This window comes from Pseudophryne corroboree, chromosome 1 (assembly GCF_028390025.1).
Source record: "Pseudophryne corroboree isolate aPseCor3 chromosome 1, aPseCor3.hap2, whole genome shotgun sequence".
In the NCBI taxonomy this organism is placed as follows: domain Eukaryota; kingdom Metazoa; phylum Chordata; class Amphibia; order Anura; family Myobatrachidae; genus Pseudophryne; species Pseudophryne corroboree.
In genome coordinates, this window is record NC_086444.1 from 839,959,512 (window position 1) to 839,966,145 (window position 6,634).

Here is a 6,634-nt window from a genome sequence, read left to right on the forward strand (position 1 = left end):
AGGACTTCAGATTTAGAATAGGCCTTACCGAGCCATCCGGCTTCGGTACCACAAATAGAGTGGAATAATACCCCTTTCCTTGTTGTAATAGGGGTACTTTGACTATCACTTGCTGAGCGTACAGCTTGTGAATGGCTTCCAACACCCTCTCCCTTTCGGAAGAGACGGTTGGTAAAGCAGACTTCAGGAAACGATGAGGAGGATCCGTCTCTAATTCCAACCTGTACCCCTGAGATATTATCTGCAGGATCCAGGGGTCTACCTGCGAGTGAGCCCACTGCGCGCTGTAATTTTTGAGACGGCCCCCCACTGTCCCCGAGTCCGCTTGAGAGGCCCCAGCGTCATGCTGAGGTTTTTGCAGGAGCCGGGGAGGGCTTCTGTTCCTGGGAAGGAGCTGCCTGTTGGTGTCTCTTCCCTCTTCCTCTGCCTCGTGGCAGGTACGACAAGCCCTTTGCTCTCTTATTTTTGTAGGAGCGAAAGGGCTGCGGTTGAAAGGTCGGTGCCTTTCTCTGTTGGGGAGTGACTTGAGGTAAAAAAGTGGATTTCCCGGCAGTAGCCGTGGCCACCAAGTCTGATAGACCAACTCCAAATAACTCCTCCCCTTTATACGGCAAAACCTCCATGTGACGTTTTGAATCCGCATCGCCTGTCCACTGTCGTGTCCATAAGGCTCTTCTGGCTGAAATGGACATAGCACTCACCCGAGATGCCAGTGTGCAAATATCCCTCTGTGCATCACGCATGTAGATAAATGCATCCTTTATTTGTTCTAACGACAGTAAAACATTGTCCCTATCTAGGGTATCAATATTTTCAATCAGGGATTCTGACCAAACTACTCCAGCACTGCACATCCAGGCAGTTGCTATAGCTGGTCGTAGTATAACACCTGCATGTGTGTATATATTCTTTTGAATAACTTCCATCTTTCTATCTGATGGATCCTTAAGTGCGGCCGTCTCAGGAGAGGGTAACGCCACTTGTTTGGATAAGCGTGTGAGCGCCTTGTCCACCTTAGGGGGTGTTTCCCAGCGCGCCCTAACCTCTGGCGGGAAAGGGTATAATGCCAATAACTTTTTTGAAATTATCAACTTTTTATCAGGAGCAACCCACGCTTCATCACACACGTCATTTAATTCTTCTGATTCAGGAAAAACTGTTTGTAGTTTTTTCACACCATACATAATACCCTGTTTTACGGTATCTGTAGTATCAGCTAAATGTAACGTCTCCTTCATTGCCAAAATCATATAACGTGTGGCCCTACTGGAAAATACGTTTGAATTTCTACCGTCGTCACTGGAATCAGTGCCCGTGTCTGGGTCTGTGTCGACCGACTGAGGCAAAGGGCGTTTTACAGCCCCTGACGGTGTTTGAGGCGCCTGGACAGGCATTAATTGATTGTCCGGCCGCCTCATGTCCTCAACTGACTGTTTAAGGGAAGATAAACCATCACGTAATTCCACAAATAAAGGCATCCATTCTGGTGTCGACCCCCTGGGGGGTGACATCTGCATATTTGGCAATTGCTCCGCCTCCACACCAATATCGTCCTCATACATGTCGACACCACGTACCGACACACACCGCAAACTCACAGGGAATGCTCTAATGAAGACAGGACCCACTAGCCCTTTTGGGGAGACAGAGGGAGAGTCTGCCAGCACACACCACAAAGCGCTATATATATATAAGGGATATCCTTATATTAAGTGCTCCCTTATAGCTGCTTTAATATATAATATATATAGCCATTAATGTGCCCCCCCTCTCTGTTTTACCCTGTTTCTGTAGTGCAGTGCAGGGGAGAGACCTGGGAGCCGTCCTGACCAGCGGAGCTGTGACAGAAAATGGCGCCGTGTGCTGAGGAGATAGGCCCCGCCCCTTTTTCGGCGGGTTCTTCTCCCGCTATTTTTCCAGTCAGGCAGGGGTTAAATATCTCCATATAGCCCCTATGGGCTATATGTGAGGTATTTTTAGCCTTGTATAAGGTTTATATTTGCCTCTCAGAGCGCCCCCCCCCAGCGCTCTGCACCCTCAGTGACTGCCCAGTGAAGTGTGCTGAGAGGAAAATGGCGCACAGCTGCAGTGCTGTGCGCTACCTTATGAAGACTGAGGAGTCTTCAGCCGCCGGTTTCCGGACCTCTTCACGCTTCAGCATCTGCAAGGGGGTCGGCGGCGCGGCTCCGGGACCGGACTCCACGGCTGGGCCTGTGTTCGATCCCTCTGGAGCTAATGGTGTCCAGTAGCCAAGCAGCAAATCCACTCTGCATGCAGGTGAGTTTACTACTTTCCCCCTAAGTCCCACGTTGCAGTGATCCTGTTGCCAGCAGGACTCACTGTAAAGAAAAAAAACCTAAACTAAACTTTCTCTAAGCAGCTCTTTAGGAGAGCCACCTAGATTGCACCCTTCTCGTTCGGGCACAAAATCTAACTGGAGTCTGGAGGAGGGTCATAGGGGGAGGAGCCAGTGCACACCACCTGACCTAGTAAAGCTTTACTTTTTTTGTGCCCTGTCTCCTGCGGAGCCGCTATTCCCCATGGTCCTTTCAGGAACCCCAGCATCCACTTAGGACGATAGAGAAATAACTATAGAATGACACTTCAGAAGAAGATCATCTAAACTAAAGCTCACAGGTACTATGCTGTATTGAAATGTTTGACTGGAATGTGTTTAAAGTAAGTAATTTGTTTGAAAATGGAATTGCCCCGTGCTTTCAAATGTTACGTGCACTGCAGTAGGCCTATGCGGTGACAGTGCACAGTTGTAAATGTCACTTTATGCATACCTGTGACTCACACCGTAATGCTATTCTGTGCCAATATGTTAACACATCCAAACATGGCATAACATTTCCCAATGGCAAAACAGATTACAGCAGATAACATATGACTATTTCATTTACATATTGCAGAGGGACAAATTGATTATTACATTCCAAATGGAAAGTGTATGACAGCTCTGGTATATCAGACCAGGAAATACAAGCAAGTCATTTTGATAGGCATTAATCAGTCTTTAAACCAGAGCCACACGGGTATGTTATCGCTGATGTAACACAGCAATTCAGAAACTAATGATTTTTTCGTTCATCTTTAATGTTTTAACTGTACCAACTGCACAAACAATAATTCTTAAGTATATCAAGCAAATGTGAACTAGAACAGGGATTTTTAAGGCAATCATAGACTAAGCAAAAATTGTACCAACAACAGGAACACAATCTGCAAACAGATAACACCTAATATAAAGCTTATTGTAAACACAGGCAGTTTATTTCAGACACTGACTTGCTGTGAAAACAGCACTGGAATTCCTGTGAAGCTCTATCTGCAGACCCTGATCAGTTCACATTCCTGTCTTTATGCACTGCTACCACTGCCTTTGTTATAAAGTACTGGGGAGATTCCCATTCTACTGGGATCCTGCATTCCACACCAGAAATAGGCCAAGGCATAATATTCCCAGCAGAGCACAAGTAATCTGTCTTGTAATTCAAATTTCTATCAAACTGAATCAGAATCACTGGTAACACAGAGATATATGGAATGAAGTCAAAAAGCATAAACCTAAAGTAGAAGAATCAAACATTAAAATAGATATTGTTACAAAACTTGCTTTAGGGGGGTATTTATCCAAGCTCGGAGAGATATAAAATTGTGAGAGATAATAGTCAATCAGTTTCTAATTTATATTTTACAGGCTGTGTTTTAAAAAGGACAGGTGCTGATTGATTGGTACTTTATCTCTCACAATTTTATCTCTCTCCAAACTTAGCTAAATACCCCCTTAGTGTTTTTCCTCACAAAAATAATGGGTCAAATACTGAATTAGACAAAAGCAGAGCACAAGCAGGGAACATGTGCTCCAGGGAGAGAAACAAAAACCCAGACATATTTACGCTTACGTCTAGCTCTGCATAGTCCGCAGTTGCGCTGATAAGCACTTGCTGAACTTTGCCTAGAGCTCTCTGTTACCCCTCTGCAGTAAGTAGATGTGACTGAACTGTGTAATGGCCCATACACATGGTGAGATTTGGGCTAAGCCGATTCTCACTATGCGACAGGGGCAAGGTTGGCACATAGTCAGTATCGCAAGCACACTCATTATGTGCTTGCGATACTATGTGCAATTTTGGTGTCAATTTTGACTATCTCTTCTATAGATAGTCAAAATTGACTTGCCTGCACAGTCTATTTTTGCGATGCCGACCGCACATCGGCATCGAACCGGGATCGCAAGGCGACTTTCACTTTGCGATCTGCACTAACTTTTCTTACGATTTTGACTATATAGTCAAAATCGTAAGAAAAAATCTCACCGTGTGTACACACCATAAAACTGCCTTTGTTCCAAATCATGTGTAATGTGAAAATACGCAGGTTATGCTTTGCATAGAGGCATATGTTCAACTCAGACTCTTCCATAATTAGAGCAAATAGAAATAATTCCTCCAAGTCACTGTAAACAGTCCACAACTGTATCTCTCTGTCTTAGTGCTTTGGAATCTGTATTTTTACAATACCCTATACAGCAGCAAGATCGAATTTGGTGACATCACTTGCACCATTCTCCCAATTAAGATAACCAGCTGGTGCACAATACGTTGACACAGATGCAATTTAGCCACACATGTGGGTGATCAAATTGAATATACAGTCTCGTTCGGTTGCCAAGTAAATGGATTACACTGTGCACCTGAGCAATCTGCCAACATCTCCTCTACCGTAAGCGGAGGACCCGAGACACGTCATACATTTTGACCCAAAAAGTACATTATTTATTAACAGTTATTTATATAGCGCACACATATTCCGCAGCGCTTTACAGAAAATATTTGGCCATTCAAATCAGTCCCTGCCCCAGTGGAGTTTACAATCTATATTCCTTACCACATGTACGCACACACACACACAAACATACACACATATATATATATATATATATATATATATTCATGCTAGGGTTATTTTTGTTGGGATCCAATTAACCTACCAGTATATTTTGGGATTGTGGAAGGAAACTGGAGTACTCAGAGGAAACCCACACAAGTACGGGGAGAATATACAAACTCCACACAGTTAGGGCCATGGTGGGAATCAAACCCTGACCTCAGTGCTATGAGGCAGTAATGCTAACCATTACACCATCCATACACGAGTTTGATCAGTTAGTAGAACACACAGGTGTAGCTATAACCTGGCTCACACTACCTAATCTGTAGTCATCACAATCAGCAAACTACTGGGTGACAAGGCGTAACTCCTCCCCCTTACGGAAAAGGTCCCTTAGCCCACTTGATTCTAGCATCTACCGTGACAATAGCACTACCCATTATTTTACAACAAGTGAAAACAAGCTATTGAAACTCAGCTGGACCCTGCCGCTTCGTATTGTATAACATTTTATAACTATATAATCGTTTTTATTGCAAAGAAAATAAAAATAAAAGCTAATGTGTGTAAATGTCAAATTGCACTTTGTTTCACTGCTAAATCTTAAGGCTTCTTTTGCTGACCATTTGTGATAAGGAGTGTCCAAGTTCAGAAGACTGTGTCTAACAGTACAGCCTCACCAACCCGGCTATAAAGTCAGGTCAACAAGAGCCTTCCAAGGTGAGGGCTATAGCCCAGTCCCCCATAATCCCCCTGTGCCTGGAGTGCATCTTATACAACAACATGTAAACCTCTTAAAGGAAACCTTTTTAGACATCACTTAATCATCAAGATCGTGTCCTGGGCTTAATGACCCAGCTGGGTTTGTGTTTTTTTTTTTTTCTCTCATCTAACCAGGATCCTTAGTAGATCACTGGCCTCTGTAGAAATTCAATATGCGAGGAAAAGTTCCCCTCCATGACCTGTTACTACCCACATACCCTGGGATAAGCTGCAACTGAGAGAAACCTGCCCTGTAACCCTCTGCCTGCTCCCATGTCAGCAGGAGCCCGGGGGAAGGGGTGGGCGAGGACTAGGAGTCAGGGGAAAGTGCAGTTGCCCGGGCAAGTTCTCCCAACAGAACAGCAATCTGTCTGTAATACACATACAATCTGGAAGGGAAATGACACACTGTATATAAGGAGCTAGATATGTGGCTATGCGTGCTACCATGTGCACAGTCAGTCACAGCAAAGTTACTACATTACCTGTCTATAGTAGTTGTACAATGATCCAAGCACCGGCCGAAGAGCAGAATAGACCGCAAACAAGGATGAATGGAGGAGGCACAGTGAGAGAGTGCGCTACACACAGTCACCAGAAGACCGGGAGCTGACACTCGGCAGCAGCACTGAAGTGCACTGTGTGTGAGTGAGTGTTACTAGTGACTGGATACAGCGCCAGAGGTGGAGAGAGACACTGGGGAGGAGCAGCACCGTCTCTTCCACACCCCGACCCTGCTGCTGCTGTATGCCCAGCTCTCCTCCCACAGGGCAACGTTCTGGGACTTCGTTTGCATTAACTACAATTCATTTTAATGCAATTAAAGTCACTTATGAATAAAAATAAATAAAAGGATTTCAAATACAAGAGCATAGGGGATAGGAACAACTCCTACTGTGTGTTTAATTGCATCAAACGTCGTATACTGTAACTTGTTCTCGCGTCCACACTTCTCTGTGCGGCTGAATGACTGACC

General features: G+C 44.7%; 1 protein-coding gene across 1 annotated transcript in view; it reads right to left on the reverse strand.

Annotated features, from left to right (window-relative positions):
- The window catches only part of LOC134912399 (inactive tyrosine-protein kinase PRAG1-like), a 44,349-nt gene extending 37,932 nt beyond the window's left edge, over window positions 1–6,417 (reverse strand). Inside the window, exon 1 of the mRNA XM_063919906.1 lies at window positions 6,144–6,417. The gene's annotated coding sequence lies outside the window, so the exon portion shown is untranslated. The remainder of the gene's footprint in view (window positions 1–6,143) is intronic.
- Between the last annotated feature and the right edge of the window lie 217 nt (window positions 6,418–6,634).